At 40.1% G+C, this 16,890-nt stretch overlaps 1 long non-coding RNA gene across 1 annotated transcript; it reads left to right on the top strand.

Moving 5' to 3' along the window:
• The first annotated feature begins 341 nt into the window (after positions 1-341).
• Positions 342-14,885, top strand: LOC131424422 (uncharacterized). Its single transcript, XR_009227398.1, has 4 exons — positions 342-546; positions 10,455-10,515; positions 11,559-11,641; positions 13,534-14,885. It is a non-coding gene; the product is annotated as an uncharacterized LOC131424422 (long non-coding RNA).
• Positions 14,886-16,890: the final 2,005 nt, after the last annotated feature.

Here is a 16,890-nt window from a genome sequence, read left to right as displayed (position 1 = left end):
CACACTATAAAATAAGCATTTCTCAAACAAAAGTCATTGCTTTAAGACAAAGCTAAAATTTATGCTTAAAAAGAATTAAAGATTGATCTAGACAACCGACTCCCAGTTAGTTATCAAAAAGTGTGCTTAAAAACCAACTGTAAACGGGAGTTATGAGAGGGGGTGGGGATAGAGAGGGAAAGAAAGAGAGGTTGTTATTCTCAGGCTTTTATTAACCAGTTTCTTTCATCCTAGTGTGTCTTTATTACTTAGAAAAATAAAAATGATCTGGGGCTCTATCCATTCTCACCTAAAATTCTGCAGTAGGTAACGACTGTCTACAACCTGGTCCAACATATGCCCCCAAACTAAAACAAACAAACTCATTTGCCATACAAATTGTTTACGATTCATTAAAAAGCAAAATTGCATATCCCGGAGCTGGCAGCTGAGGCCGAGCCTCCACGGGCGGAGGGGGTATTCACTGAGTTGCCTTTGTATGCTGGGACGACCACGCTGGAGGTTCCCACTATGAACCGGAGTCTGTGCAGCCAGATGACACATGAGGTAATTTTAAAGCTTTATTTGCCTTTAGTGTGAAACTCAGATCTTGTACTGTCCTTTGCTTAGAGAATCTTATCAGCCAGGGGGACGTTTAATTTTTTTTCCAGTTATTTGGGGAAAATTATTTGGGGTAGTGAGATGGGGATGTGGAGGGAGAGGGCATGAGTACTATTTAAGGAAAGAGATCTAAGAGAAAATGTGAAATGTGTATTATTTTAATTAGTCCTCTCCCCCTTCATCAAAGTCCTTCCTCAATTTCCCATCCATAGTGGGAAATTTACATCAGAGTTATTTGTAACTGGTAGATCTAAAATGCTATGGCATGTGGTCAACTTTAAGGGAAACAAACAAACAAAAAAAATCAATTTATCTCCTAGGGTAACTTCTGTAAAGATTGCTCTGATTTCTCACCCTTTTCAAAGCAAAGCCCTAGAAGCAGAGAAGTAGAGAGAAACTTTCCTGCAATATGCAGCCTAAACAGCAGCATGTGAGCTTTCAGCATTGTTTATTTTTAGTCAACTGCATTGCTAAATGTTTCCACCACTTTTACATGTTATATTCCCGGCGGTAAAACATCTGTAAAATAATTTTAAATGAAAAGCAACTTCCAAGTAAACTTTACAAAAAAGAAATGACAGTTTTCCAAGTTTAAAAAAAGAAACATTTGGTGATCTTTGCAAGAAATGAAAAAGATGACACAATTTGCCATAAAAAGTAACAGTCTATAAAATCTAGGAGCTCTTGAAATGCAAGGAAGTAGAATCTTTCCACAAGAATATGACATCAGCACGTTTTTTTTTTTTTTTTAAGCTTACAACTTAGCCTGGAAAATAATAGCCAAACCAATCAGTATATTCATTTCTAATGTTTAACAAGCTGCAGAAGGTAAAGCAATAGGCAACATCAGCACATACAAGTAAACCACTTTTTTTTTTTTGGCTAGCAGGAACGCTAATGGGAAAATAAATGCCCTGAATAAAAGTTCAGGGTCCAAGTGGATAGTCTACCTCTAGTCACATTAGCCAAAAGCTGCATGTAACATTGTCCTGAAATCACTGGTAAAGTTTCTAAGGTCTAGTTAAGAAATTGCAAGTTAAAACGCACATGTACACACATACCCACAACCACTTTTACTCAAGTCCTTGGAATGGACACACTGTATCCCAAGAAGCAGCCGAATAGAATCCTGCGGTAGTTCACTTTTAATTGTCTCTCAGTCCTCCGAATTCCTAAAACTTGCCAAAATGATACCACCATTGGTCCAGGAAGGGGAAGGGAGAACTCTTTCTGCAGCTTATACAGTGAAAGCGGCCATGCCCTGTTTTGTAATTCCATTCGCCAGTCTCCCCCTTCAACATTACTCTCTCTGTCTTTTTTTTTTTTTTTTAAACTGATATCTATGTGAAATGAGCTGAAGTTCACGGTCCAGTTAGGAACGGATAATACATTCATTGTCCTGGCAGCAAACTTTTTTTTCACTCCCTGGAAGAATTCACGCTTGCCGCAAGAATAATAATTACGGAAAACTAGAAATGCACTGCTAACGAATTAATCCTTAACGGACACCACCCTAACGAGGGCAGTAATGATTTGAGGACTCTCTTCCTCACAGGACCTGCCTCTCCTGTGACAATGAGCTATTGTGCATCCTCCCAACCCACTCTACCTCTTATAGATCCAAGAAGTCAAAGGTTGTCTGGCCTGGTTGACCATGACATGTGAGTTAACTCATTCTGCGGGCGCATGATAGAACTTTATTAAAACTTTATTTGTATCCACAGTAACTAAAAAGATAGGATGGTGTGGGTCTTTTCCACTCAGAGCTAGAGTTCTTAAGAGAACTCTGACATAAATAAATGCAGAAAAGTTAGATGAGAGCTACTGGTTCCCTAATGGGAGACAGGGAGTGGGGGGGGGGGACCCAGGGCAATTTCACAGGTGACTTCAAGCAACCCAGTTACTGGGGCAAGACCAGGATTCACTCAGGGCTTGCTTCTCCCCAGTGCCCAACATGCATCCCAAGAAAATACCACAGCCAAGGAAAACCACACACCCGCTAGTCCCTGAAAACAAAACTAAAGGGGCGGTGAAACTAGAGAAAGGGGCAAAAGCTGAGGGGGGCAGAAGAAACATTTCATTTTCTACCCCAAGACCGGCTTGGCTAAAAATACCCACACTTCCACCTTAAAACTTCTGATACTCTTTAAAAAAAAATAGCAACCTTCAAATACTGTCCCATGGAAAACAAGGGCAAGCATTGCTGAGAACTCAAGTTGCAGAGTGGCAGAGAGAGAGAGAGGGAGGGTGGCAAGAGGAAGCAGTGTGAGACTGCCTCACTGAAGAGTGTGAAAAAAATCAAATGTGAGTTTGATGAATGTGAGGTCTGGGACATTTTGTCAAAGAGGGAGGGAAAGTAGAAAAGGAAAAAAAAAAAAAAAAAAAAAAAAGGCAGTCCCCGCTGCCAACTCACCATCCACCAAGTTCTGGCCGAGATGTCGTAGCAGAGCTGCCATTTGATGGAGCCGTCGGAAGCTTTCCCTGCCATTACGCTGTCAGCAAGCTTCATCTGATGCTAACTCACGGGAGATAAGACACCTAATTGAGAAAACATTTGCAGTGGCATGTGGGGCAACATGTAGTCCGGTCCATACCATATGGAATCATGGGTAAAAAAAAAATCTCCTTGACAATGAACCAATCTCTCACAGACCCAGTGGCAAGGTGAAGTGGAGATGAAAAGTCTTCTGCTGCTAGCACTGTCTCCTCTCTCCTTTTTAAAAAACAAGAGCCCACTGCTACACATCAAAGGGAGGTGGTTAAAATTAGGGCTTCATCACTCAGATGATTTTGGTCTGCAAGGTTTTTCCTTTCCTTCCAACAACCAATCCCCCCCTCTTTTTTTTTTTTTTTTTTTTTTTTTAAGGAGAATAAAGAGATTTAATAGGACAAAGGCAGGTAGTGGACTGCGGAGGGAGATCGCCACAGGCTATTAGCCTAAAATTTCTGCTTGACAGATGGAACTGCTTAGAGACTATCATGCAATGTTTTGGGCTTTTTTTTTTTTTTTTTCCCTACCCGTCCCCCCCTCGACTTTAAGTCTGATTCAGTATCTGTTTTTCACAGCCACTTTTTTCAAGAATGTGAGCTGTGCATTTAAAAAAAAAATGTTTAGTTCAGTTTTGCTGTCTTACACATCTCGGTTGGAAGCAAAGTGAAAAAGTCTAAAACTAAATCTGGGAAGAGCTGAACAGGTTTTCCAAGGAGTAAAAACAATTCCAGGGAGAAATATTTCTCCTTCTTTACCTTATTATTATTATTTTAAATTAAATCATTAGTTAATTTGGTTCTGAAAGGACCTGAATATGAGATGACAGCCTTCAAAGTCCTTTGATATTTTTTTTTGGATGTGTGTTTTCATGTGAGTAAATAAATACTTTACTGACATGTTACAAGTTGTATCGGAGGCGAGGCACATCCTATATTTTCTGTTGCCTTTAAAAAAAATTAATTCTGGACTTCTCCATTCTTTGAAAATAATCGGTCATTATCCATTCAGTTTAACACAATTCAGGCTAAACTTGACATGGGTACCTCCTTAATCAGGGAAAATCACTTCTGATTTCCTTACTGTAACTCAGCCATTTTTTTTTAAATTGGGATTACCACATGTTATTATTTTTTTTTGAAGCATTAAAAAAAAATCAACCAACTACAGTATGAACCTATCAATAAGAAGGGCTGTAAAAACAATTTTTTTTTTTTAAGTGAGAAAAACTCTAGACAACTGCTGAATTTCAACCATTTTATTCAGGATCAAGGAATGGGGGTGGGAAAGGAAGTAAAGAGAATGACTTGAACTTGTTATATTTTATTCCTTTAAACCAAGTGACATGAGAAACTGCAGAAATAGCTTTATAAGAGCTGCGTACCAAACATCTCCTAATTTTTTCTGAACATAAGCAATTCTTTGATCCCCAGGAACCTACCAGTGAAACTCTATAGCTCTTACATCAAGACCTTCAATGTGGGCACTCCAGAGCATGGGAGAATTTACCTACCACTATTTCTCAGAGTGATTGAACTGTGATTATTTTAAAGCAGTTAAGCGCTGACAGCCCAGGTATCCACTGAATTTTTTTCAATCCTATTTTTGACGAGCAAATATTTTGATAAACTAATTCAGATCATAAATTCTAAGTTCCAAAGAGGTTAGATTTGGTGGCTTTTTGCTTTCTTATTTCTAATCTCTTCCTTAGTAGGTATTATTTTACCCATTTAGCATCATGGTATTATGGTAGATAGTTATTTTGACAAAAATAATTTCATTAAAGCAGATTTCATCCAGTTGCACCAGAAATGTTTTCTAATTTCAAGCCTGATGTGCCGAGCGCATCTAGGAGTAAACCACAAATAAAATAAATAAAGCATTTTTTTTTCCTTTCTCAGCTCTCATTGTAATTGGATTTCTTCTCATAGTAAGAAGGTAGGAGTTGGTACTGAGAATTAATATCAGAAGTAAATACTGTTATCACTCTTAGCAAGCCTCTTTGTATTCTTTATCACCTTGGTTTCCACTCTCTTTTCAGAAGTGGCTGCGGTAGCACAGGAAATTTTAGTTACCTTTAGTGCCCCCTGAATGGCACATGGTCCTTCTACCAGACACTTGCCCTGGGCTTGCCTGCTGGAACATCGATTGCCTTGTGCAATTGCAGTGTCATTAAAATGACTTGCCCTTTCTTCAGTTTTCCATCTAGAGAAAGATAAGGAAAGAAGTTGTAAATTTTATACAAAATGTAAAACAGCATCCCCCTAAAAAAAATGGAAAAGGAAAAAGAAGAAAAGAAATAAAGTAACATTCTGTCTTTGAACCAGCCTGCAATTCCATATCATCCACTCTGACTTGCCTCTGTCAAGTAGCCAAAAACCAAAGTTTCCTTTCGTTAGGGTCCCTTCAGCTTCCTCCTGGGGGCATATAGGCACATGGATATCTTGGACATCTGAGCCCACAGATTTACAGTTTCTAAGTTTGTTCCACAGCAACCTGTGAAGTTGGTGGCATCTCTTGTGAGAGCCGTGACGTTTCTGAGCCAGAACATCCTATGTATGCCCATTATTTATGAATGAATGGGGCATAAAGTAAACTGGAGTCCAGATTTCACTTTGCCAGTGATGAAATACCAGGCAAGATGTTGCAGGAGATGGCACAGTAGTTTTGAACAAAGAAATGATAACTATGATTGGATAATAGTGTTTTAAATCCAGAACAATTAGGTGCATTTAACTTTATCATTGTTCTCTCTTCCCCATACCGCAATCAGTCCTTTCATAGTGTGGCCCGTTGTTAATAGCCTTAAAACAAGATTAAATAAAACATGTTAAATATTGCAATTATTGTGGGAAATAAAATTATTTGGTGAGCATAATGGGGAGCAATTCAAGCATTTAACATGATCCAGGAAACGCTACTCCAAACAATTGCATTTGCTTTATGCATTTTTCCCCTTTGATTGCTGACAGATGCCTTTTTGGAAACAAACATCTAAATGGTTTGCCTTCAGTCAGAAAAAAAAATATAACAGAGAGCGGCTACATGTTTTGAATTTAACTCTTGTCATTTGAATATTTCTTCCCAGTGTATGTGAATGAATCTAAGGCAAAAACAGCGCTCCCCTCAAGAAATAAGCCCGTCAGAATTTGGCTTTCTTATTTCCTTTGAGCACGCATTATAAGAAGTGAGATGCCCTAGCCTTGGAGTCAGGTGGCCAGGAACAGAGGGATGATGGGGAGTATGACAAAAGGAACTGACTTCTCCTGATGTGACACCCTGGGCATGTCACTTTCCAGCCTCACTCTGGTCATCCTGGCCAATGGTCCCCCAGTGAAGGACCTTCTTTTGTTTAATGGGAAGAATATCAGAGAGCTCAGAGGATGGAGGGTTCCCATCTGGGTCTTTCCTGCAGTGCATTTGGAAAAGACTTTGGAGATTCTGCTGCCAACAGGTGTACAATACCAAGGAGAGGTTTTGGTTTTTGTTATATGTCATTAAAAGGCAATATGTAATGGGATGTAAGTGATTTTCAGAGGCTGGAGAATAGAGCCATTGAGACCACTGTTTCTGAAGTCTTATAGTCTGGCTCTGCTGGTTACTGTGTAACCTCTCCCAGATTACTTGACCTCTCTGATTCTGTGTCCCATACTAATCAGGAAAATAAAAACAATAGCATTTATTAAGTTTGCCTTTCTGTGCATATATAATCATAGTTCAAAGCAAAAATATGCATCAAGTGACTGGTCCCTGATAGGTAATGAGTGTTCAATCAAAGATATCATATTGTTATTGATGTTTTGTTTTTATTAGACCCCTCTAGAGCAGAGGCCTCTGTCTTCTCTTCTGGCCCTTGAGATTCTTGAGGGCAGGGGCCATGTCTTACTCATCTGATTAACTATAAGATTCAAGTGCTGGGGAAGTAGTAGGGGGCTCCTTCAGTGGTTTGTGAAAGCTAGTAAACAGGCACAGAACATTTAGTCAAGGTGAATTCAATTGCATTCTTCTCACACGTGCCCAACTTTTCTTTAATGCTGGCTCAAGCTGTTGCCCTTCTAGTATATCATCTACCTTCCCAACTTAATGCCCCCAGTCCACAGGGACCTCTGGCTCCTTTGACTTCCTTCTGGCTCCTTTGACTTCCTACTGCCTCCTTATCTGTATCATCCACTGGTGCTTCATAGAGACTGTCTGTATCACTACCTGTCTTTGATGAACATATGTCTTTTATTCATTCATCCATTAAATAGCAATTTTTGCAGTGCAAGCAATTAAATTTTTTTCCCTCCTTTTAAAGTTTTGTTTCCAGGACCCTTGAAAATGTGAAACTCTAGAAGAGCAACTTGATTTTGAATGCAGCATACAGTTAACAGCTGACGTTTATTGATTGAGTGCTTCCTCTTGGGCAGGCACTGTTCCAAGAGCTTTATGTAATTTTTTCCAGGTAGGTTCCTATGAGGTAGGATCTATTATTAGCCTCATTCTACAAACAGGAAAACAGACTCCAGGAGGTGAAGTGACTTGTTTAGGGTTCCAGAGTTAGAGGTGGAAGGAAGCCCATGCCTAGGAAACATGAATCCAGAGCTTCACTTCTCTGGCGTTGCCTGCTAAATCAAGAAAGGAGGGCAATAACAGGATTGAGCGCCTGCTATGCACCTTCTTTAAAGGTGATTTACGGTATGATGTGCCATGGAACTTTCACAACATCCCCAGGAGGTGGCGATTATTATTTTCAATTGGCAGGTCAGGGTCCAAAGGGCAGGAGCCTAAAGATCCACACCAACCAAGAAGAGCATAGATTCAGCCCTGCATCTGCTTGATAAAAAAAAAAAAAAAAAAGAAGAAAAATCCCATGCCTTTCCTCTTCCAACCAGCTACAGCTAGCTCGCAGAAGATATTTTGTGTTTCTTTTGTACAGTTCAATGTTGGGCTCAACACTTTGAATAATCAGAATGTTAGAAGTGACGAAATTAGAAATGTACCCTGCTGCTGAGGCTATCGAGGAGTCCAGTTTAGGGTAATGGGTACCTGAGATTAAAAAAAAAAAAAAGCCTGTACTGGATAGGGATTATCTACTGTTAACACCTAGATGTTTCCTCTAACTGTAGTCAGGTGGAAAATCCTAATGGCGTTCAGGACATCACTCTCTAACCCTTCTAATGAGTGTGTGCTCACACGTCAGCCCTGGAGTAAGAGGAAGAATCGTAGGAAGCCCCCAAGTGCCAAGCTCTTTGGTGGAATATTTATTCTTTTTTGATGAAAGAAATCTAGTCCTCTGCACAGGTACACATCATCACCAGGTGAGACTGTGGTGACTTAAATAAACGGGTGCACCAAGTCACCTGGCATGCTTTCCTCACCCTATGGCTGAAAAGGGTGAAATTGTCGAATGCCAGGGGGGCCCAGACAGCCACATCCATTTTAATGAGATGCCCAGAGATTGCTCAGATTCTTGATTGTGTATATTTTTTTTCTTGAGAGAAATATTGATAATGTTTTCAGGAGAAACTCTCCTGCCGTATCCTGCACAGAATGAGTTTTCTTCTTGGTAGCGGTTCTTGTGTCTCACTTCCATTTGGAAATTCTTTGACTTTCTCTCTACATTTTCTGTTAGCCGGCTGCCACCCGAGATTGGACTAAATCCTCTGCCCCTCGTTAAAAAAAAAAAAAAAAAAAGAAAACACACACAGCACAACCCTCTAATAAGTATATTCACAACTTCTATGCGAGGCGCTTAAGAAAAGGTTAATATATTCTAACTAGATGTTAGGTATAGAATGTCAGATCTGTCAAATTTCATTATAACTTGCTGCTCATTGGAAAAGATTTGATTTCTTTTGCCACTGTCCTACTATGTTCAAGTCACAGACTGCCAGCAGCAGCCCACTGAAGACCACAGGCTGGCAGTGAGCGGGCTCGAGTGGCAAACCAGCCGCAAGGACCATCTGTTTCCGATTTCTAGCTGAGCCAAGATGTGCAGCGGAGTGCATTCCATTCACCAGGCCAGCTTCTCCCCTGCTCAAGTTATTAGTGTTACAAGTGAAATGATCTTTTCCAAACAGCAGGGGAGCTATAATCCTTATGGAACAGGACTTTAAAACACACATGCACTCACAAAACACACACACATATACACACACACAACATTCAGACATCTTTTGTTAAAGTTGTGGGGAAGGCTGCTTGTAAAGTGAGTTACAGCCTTTATGGGGTTTATAAAGCATGTTTTATTAAGCATGATAACCTCTGAGGCAGCAGCATATACTTTGGCCTCATTTAGTCTAATTGAATGATCAAATATCTTTAGGATGCCTTTTGTGACCCTGGTTAAAAATGATAAGAAGGAGGTATTTAAACTGCCTTTAAATAAATGAACCACTTTCAAAATGATCATGGATTTTTGGGAATAATCAATGGGAGCCCTTGCACTCTGCTGGCCCAGGAGAACCAGTCTCATAGACATGGCCAGAGTGGAGGCTTGCTAGCCAGCTATTCTATGTCAAAGGATCCATGTGGCTGGGGCTGTTGTATAAGTTGAGGGGGGGGCGGTGTTCAATTATATCTTTTTTATTTGGTGTTGATCTTCTGCCTGTTTCAAGACTGATCATTTTTAGAAAAATTTGGAGGTGAAGAAGCAAGGCTGATTGTGAAACAATGTGATAGAAATGACAAGAGAAGACCTTGATTAATTATATTGCTAAAGCATGTATTTAGTAATAGGTGATCACTATTAGGTGCTCAGAGAAAAAAAGACACGGGGTCCACTTTCAAGGACCTCTGCAGCTCTCATTGAGGAAATGGATGCAGAAGCAAATACATATGTGACAGAGTGACAGACCAGAGTGGGGCACCCTGGGTACTTCCAAGGATGTGTTGCCCGACTCTGTGTTGTCACAGGTCCTCTGTAGGTTTCTCTGGAGAACAGGGATGGTGAGGGATGGTTATGAGAGTTCAAAGAACTATAACCTAGCATGTAAAAGGATAAAGGTCCCTCACGGACACCTGGCAGTTCTCCATGTATGGTGGTTTTTTCTAGTTTTCCCCCCAATACTTGCTGACTTATAAATCATGACAGGTTTCTCTTTTGTGGAGGAGAGGTACACTGAATCTAGGAAGGCTACCTAGGCTGTGACTCCCTGCTTGTGTCAGTAGCCTTATATCTCAGGTGTCTCGAGGACAAGGCCAGCTGAAGGCGCTGCATAGAGTCAGGAATAATGAGGTGCCTAATCAATGTTTGGGGTTCATGGTGAATGAGAGAATGAGTTTTGCAAAAATGGACTTGTTTTCTCAAAGCAGAGATCACATACATACCATTCATTTCAAGTGAGGAGGGGGGAGAAAAAAGACCAAGTCTCTTATTTTGCAGGTTAAGAAAATGAGGCCCAGCAGAAACAATTACTTGGAGTCATCGAGCAAGTTCATGTCAGGTACAGGGCTCCAATCCAGAGGTGGTAGTTGTCAGTGACTCTGTTGGACTCTGCACTGGTGGTTTCATAGTGTTTGAAGAACTGTGTCCTGAACTGTATTCAGATGCACATGAGCTCCTGCTAATGCTGCTGCTTCTACTGGTATTATATGCCTGGCAGTGTCATCAATGTCCTTACTCGTGTTTATGGACATTACTGGAGGTTATTAGCAGAGATCCTTTATTGAATAGATAGAAAAGCAGTGTCCCACATAGATTTCCTGAAAGCAAAGTTTGGGACTTGTGTGAGGCTTATGGAGGCATGCAAGTTTATTGGGGTGGCTGGATCCACATCTACAGGGGAATGCAGGAAGGCCTAGGCAGTTCAGTTAATCAGTTCAGTCCTAACCCAGGGTCAATGAATCCCACAGGGAACTGGAAGCTGAGTGCCCTTGCTGAATTATCCTGAATTGGGGGAAGGATGCCAGGACATGGTATTCCTGCAGTGACTAAGCAGCCATTGAATAAGAGCTGTCTCAGGGAAAAGGAAAATATCACACTAGGCAACAAACAGAGACCAAACCCAGAGGATTCCCAGTAGCTGGGAGAGCATCTGGATGCCACAGGACCCACTCACATACAGAGGAGTCAACAAGTTCCTTAACCCTGGGATACATAGTCCATGGCTCTACATGTTTTTGAATGGCATTTTGACAAAATATATCTGGTAGATCTGAGAGTATCCCTCCTTCTTCAGAAACAATAGGGAGCAGAAAAAGGTAGACAAGGCATTGAGGACAATGCTGGGCATTTCCTGGCTCCTCAAGTTGCCCAGTGACAGGTGCCTTTTATGGCAAATACAAAAGTTCAGTGAATGAATGAAAGGTGCATTTGGAGTGGGTCTAGACACAGGCAGTCAAGTCTCTGAGCCTCTAAAGAGTCTTGATGGAAGCACGTGCTGGCACATTCCTGGGACATTGCATCTGTGGAGAACAGGAGTGGGTGGGTGGGGGGTGGGCAGGAAAGTCAGCAGGGGAGTGAAAATTGTTGTCTCTTATATTCCAGATGTTTTCAACTCTACCATAGAGCACCTGGTCAAGGAAAAACACACACACACAAAAGAAACCCCCAACTCTGAAGCATTCATGGTAGGCCATGACTAAATTCTTTACTTCAAAGATATACTTTGGAGGGTAAATTCAAGTCCTCATGGTTTCTTTTTTTTTAAATTTTTCATTTGTTCTAATTAGTTGTACATGACAGTAGAATGCATTTTGACACATCATACATAAAAGGAGTATAACTTCTCATTTGTCTGGTTGTGCATGATGTCGATTTGCATAGGCCATGTAATCATATGTGCACACAGGGTAATCATTTCCAATTTATTCTACTATCATTCCTACCCCTATGCCCCCTCCCCTCCTTTTACCCCCTTCTCTTTATTCCCAAATACCACTGTATCTCCCTTCCCCACCCCCACCCCTGCTTATTGTAAATCAGCATCCATATATCAGAGAAAACATTTGGCCTTTGGTTCTTTGGGACTGGCTTATTTTGCTTAGCATAATATTCTCTAGTTCCATTCATTTACCAACCCCCCCTCCCCATGATTGCTTAAAAGGGAAAGTGTTTGGTAAGGAGTTGGAAGAAGGCTTTAGCATATCCTCCCTCCTCCTCTGCTCCCCAGCTCTTCAATTTCTTTTTATTTGTGTCCTCCATTAGATTCTTTTATCTTTCTATAACACTGAAGAAAGAAGCCATCTGAAGTTTTGAGCTGAGGTCCGTTTTGCATTTCACTGGTAGTGCACATGATATGAATGGCTGAGAATCCTACGGGCACCCAGATCCTCTAGACAATCATTTTTCCTGAACCTTGATGGAAATTTGTTTCTGTTTGTTCTTCCCTGTCCCAACACATTGCACAATCAGTTTTGCAGGGGATCACAGACTGCCCCTCATGAGGAACAGGGTTTCCATATCCATTTTGGGTGATTTTCCTTTCATTTCTGTCCTATTGGCCAGGTGTGAGCTTCTCCCTTGATTCTCTCTGCCTCTCCATATCCCATTCAGAGCACATACTTTCAGTTAACTTTGATTTGTCTCTCTCTCTCTCTCTCTCTACTTTCCTACTTCCATTCCTCCCTTTTATTCTTCCTTCCCATTTTTATTGAGTTCCTCTTATGTTCTATACACTGTACTAATTACTAAGCTGTACAATTATAATCAGGACTTCAAGGCTCTTGTCCTTGGAGCAGATAACCAAGCCACTCCAATTCAGTGTGTAGTCCCTGTGTTGGGAAAATACGGGGCATTAAGGGAGAACAGAAAAGGCCTTCAAACTTAGCAGAGAGATGTTGTTACTGGTGGGTTATGCATTTTCTGCTAAAAGTAGTATCGAGGTTTGGCTTGAAGGATGACAAGGGTTAGGGCAGGTATTGGGAGGGGAATGATTGTCAGAATGTTGCAGGCCAAAAGAGGAGCATGGAAAAGACCTGAAGGGAGCCTGGTAGCTTGGTTCTCCTGAACACTGCTTCATGAGGCTGGAGAGCCTCACAGTTCCTCACCATTTTTTCTCTCTGGGAATGGATGTATGGTCCGCCATTTTCTTTCTGCGTGGCCCATGGGCTAAGAGTGGTTTTCACCTTTCCAAATGGTTAGTAAAAAATGAAAAGAAGAATAATATATTGTGAGACTTAACTATTATATGAAATTCAGATTTCAGGGTTTCATAATGGAGTTTAGGTGACATAGTCATGCTCATTTTATATATTGTCTACAACTGCTTCTGTGCTACGGCGGCAAAGAAACAAGTATGATGGGAACCCTATGGCTTCAGGAGCCTGAAATGCTTACAATCTAGCACTTTATAGAAGAAGGTTTTATGACCCCTGGCCTAGAACACAGGGCTCAGGGCATGGAGTGCAACAAGCTTGGATTGCAACTCTGGTTCATTGGCTTTGAGCTGGGTGACCTTTGGAGAATTTCTTATACTGTGTTGATTTCCTTATTTGCAAATGATAATAACAGTATTTTGCAGGCTTGTGAAGATTGAAGAGGATATTTCATATAAAGCTCCTGGGAATAGTAAGTCCTGACATAAATTTATTAATCAAAATAGTTAATGATAATTTCACTGCTTTGTGTGATTAATAAGTGATAATATAAATATGATAGCATTTTGAACTTCTGTAATCATTGTCATAATGTCTGCTTTGGGAATTTGTGTTAATAGATCAATAGGTAAAAAGAAAATTATATTTGTGAGAGTGAGAGTAGAAAGCTGTTGCCAGAACTCCTCAAAATAATAATTATAGCTGAACTTGATTGATTGCCTGCAGTGACACAATGCTGTGTAGTTTGCAGGAATTGTCTCACTTGATCATCACTTCAAACCGAAGAGGTAGCTACTATTGTCATTCAGTACAGAGGCTCAGAGAGGTTATGTAATTTAACCCACATCAGCTAATAGGAGATAGAACATGACTTGAGCTGGGACAGTCTGATGTCAAAGTTTCTGTTTCAACCACTCTATTTTTGCACATATCTGAGGAGAACCAGAAATCCCCAATGCAGAGTTCACACTGATCCTGGGTAGTTGACATATTGGAATACTAGTCTGAAACAAGCTCTACACTGGTATCAAACAGGAAAATGCTGTTGCAACTCCCTGAGTGAATTTCTCAGAGGAGCCCCATGACATGTACAACTAAGATACCTTCGTGAGCATTGTCCTATAAAGGTGGTCTCGTGTGTCATCCATTATTTGCATTTGGGGTATTAGTGAGATGCACTGGGTGTGTACAGATGGAGGATGTTGGTCTGTATTCCTGGGACAGCATGTTGTGATTGATCAGATCTGTTTGGTTTTCAAGAATGTGCTCACAAATGATTCCACCAACAACCAAACTATTACATATGCATATATGATGGTCTTAATTTGGTAATTGCATTGTAATGGTTAATTTGAAATTTTCAACTTGATTGGATTAAGAGATGCCAAGGATTAAGAGGCTTATGGGTGTATGGATAAGGGTGTGTCTAGGAATGATTGGCATGTGGGATAACTGAAATGGAGACTCTCCCTAAGTATGGGCAGCACTGTCCATGGCTTGGATGGAAAAAAAGTTGGAACAACAAGGAAGCAACGATTCTTCTTGAACGGGTTCTTGATTGCTGCTGTGATCATCTGAGGATATCGGACTCTTGCTTCTTCACTCTTCCAAAGTGGACTCTGCCAGAGATTCCCCAGAAGTCTCTGGTCTCGGACTAGAGTTGCACCATTGATTCCTCTTGTTCTGGGGCTTCAGCCTCTTGGACTGTGCAGCTACTGGTTCTTCCAGCTCTCCAGCCTGCAGACTACCATTGTGGACTATCCAGCTTCTGGTCATGTAAGCCAACCTAATAAGTATCCTTTTTATCATTATACCTTCCTATTGATTCTATTCCTTTAGAGAACCCTAATATACACATGTATATTTTGTAAATATTAAAAAGATGTAAATGTATCAGAATATTCAGTAGCTGTCTGCCTCTAGGTCTCAAGGAAATAATGGCAAACATTATTGTTATTTTTACTTCTATTTCTTTTTTAAAAAAATTTAAATTTATTTTGTATTCTATTTTGTTATATATGACAGCAGAATGCATTACAATTCATATTACACATATAGAACACAATTTTCATATCTCTGGTTGTACACAAAGCATAGTCATACCATTTGTGTCTTTATACATGTACTTAGGGTAATTTATATTACCATTATTATCTCATTCCACCGTTTTTTCTACCCCCATGCCCTTCCCTTTCCCCTTCCAGTCCTTTGCCCTATCTAGAGTTCATCTAATCCTCCCATGCTCTCCCCACCCAAACCCCATTATGAATCAGCATCCTTATATCAGAGAAAACATTCCACATTTGGGGCTTTTGGAATTGGCTGACCTCTAATTTTACCTCTATTTCTACCTCCAGAATTTTTTGTAATTGCACATTAATAAAATATTACAGTGAATTGATACTATGTGTCAAAGTCTTCAACATCTCTAAGTTATTTAATTTCATAATTCCACCTCTGTTACTATGAAATATTGTATAAATAGATATATGTTCATTTAAAGCCATTTGAAGTGGGGAAAAGAATTGGAAATATTGTATTGTATGGCACAGTGATATCAAAGCACATTACGTAGCCATGAAAGAAAATGCTGTCTACGGATGGGAAATGCTTATGCTGTAATATTGTGAAAAAAGCCTGATACAAAATTGGACATTAAGAATTAACACGGTTCAGTGAAAACCCAACAACCTACTCATTAAAAGACAAAAAGAAAACACATTCAAGTATTAATGGTTGTGCATGTAATGGATAGGAGTATACTTTTTTCTTCTTTTTCTGTTTCTATGTAATTTCAATTTCAATAGTTCCTTTAACAAATGGATATTATTTCTGTAATGGAAACAAATAGACACTAAAACACTCTTGAACTTGGAAGTGTATGTCGACTGGTGATAAGTCTTCATTTCCCCTACCTCCACCTCCCCTCACCTGTACCTTTATCTGCGCTGCCTGTTGTGATTAGCTGGGTATTTCTCAAGTTGGGCAAAAGATGCTTTATGAGTTGCGATGAATACCAAGCTGGGAACCAGGACACATGGATGCTAGCCAGGGCCATGCCACTAACTCACCATGTGCTTCTAAAGGGTAGTTGATATTAGTATCCCTCTAAAATTTTGTAAGTTTATTTCTTATTGTGATATTGCAAAATATGATACTGACCTTATAACATTTTAAGTTCATGGTACAGTATTTTAAACCATCATTGTATGGTAGAGCTCTAGGATTTTTTCATTTTGTGTGACTAAAACTCCACATCCAGCAGTTAGCAGCTGCCCATTTCTTTCTCCTCTAGTCCCTAGCAAACACCAGTCTACCTGTTGCTTTTCAGAGTTTGACTATCATATGTAAGTAGAATTATGCAGTATTCGTTCTTCTGTGATTTTTTTTTTACTTGCCATAAGGCCCTCATGGCTCATCTTTTTTAAAATTGCTGAATAATATTCCACAAGGTGGAGATCCCATATAATCTTGATTCACTCACTCACCAATGGAAATTTAGATTGTTTCCAGCTCTTGATCCTTGTGAATAATGATGCAATTAACAGAGGAGTACAGGTATTTCTTTCGGATCCTAATTTCAATTAGTTTGGATAAATACCTTGAGGTAAGATAGTTGGATCTTATGATAGGTCTATTTTCAAGCTTTTGAGGAACCTTGATACTGTTTTCCATGACTGCTACATATACCATTTTATATTTCTACCTGCAATTTCTCCATATCCTTGCTAGCACTTGTTATTTTCCAGTGTGAGGTGGTATCTCATTGTGGTTGGATTTAC

This window comes from Marmota monax, unplaced genomic scaffold (genome assembly GCF_021218885.2).
Source record: "Marmota monax isolate L192 unplaced genomic scaffold, Marmota_monax_Labrador192_F-V1.1 WCK01_AAM20220418_F8-fsc00023, whole genome shotgun sequence".
NCBI lineage: Eukaryota > Metazoa > Chordata > Mammalia > Rodentia > Sciuridae > Marmota > Marmota monax.
Note: the sequence above shows the minus strand (reverse complement) of the source record. Positions and strands in the feature narration are given on the sequence as shown.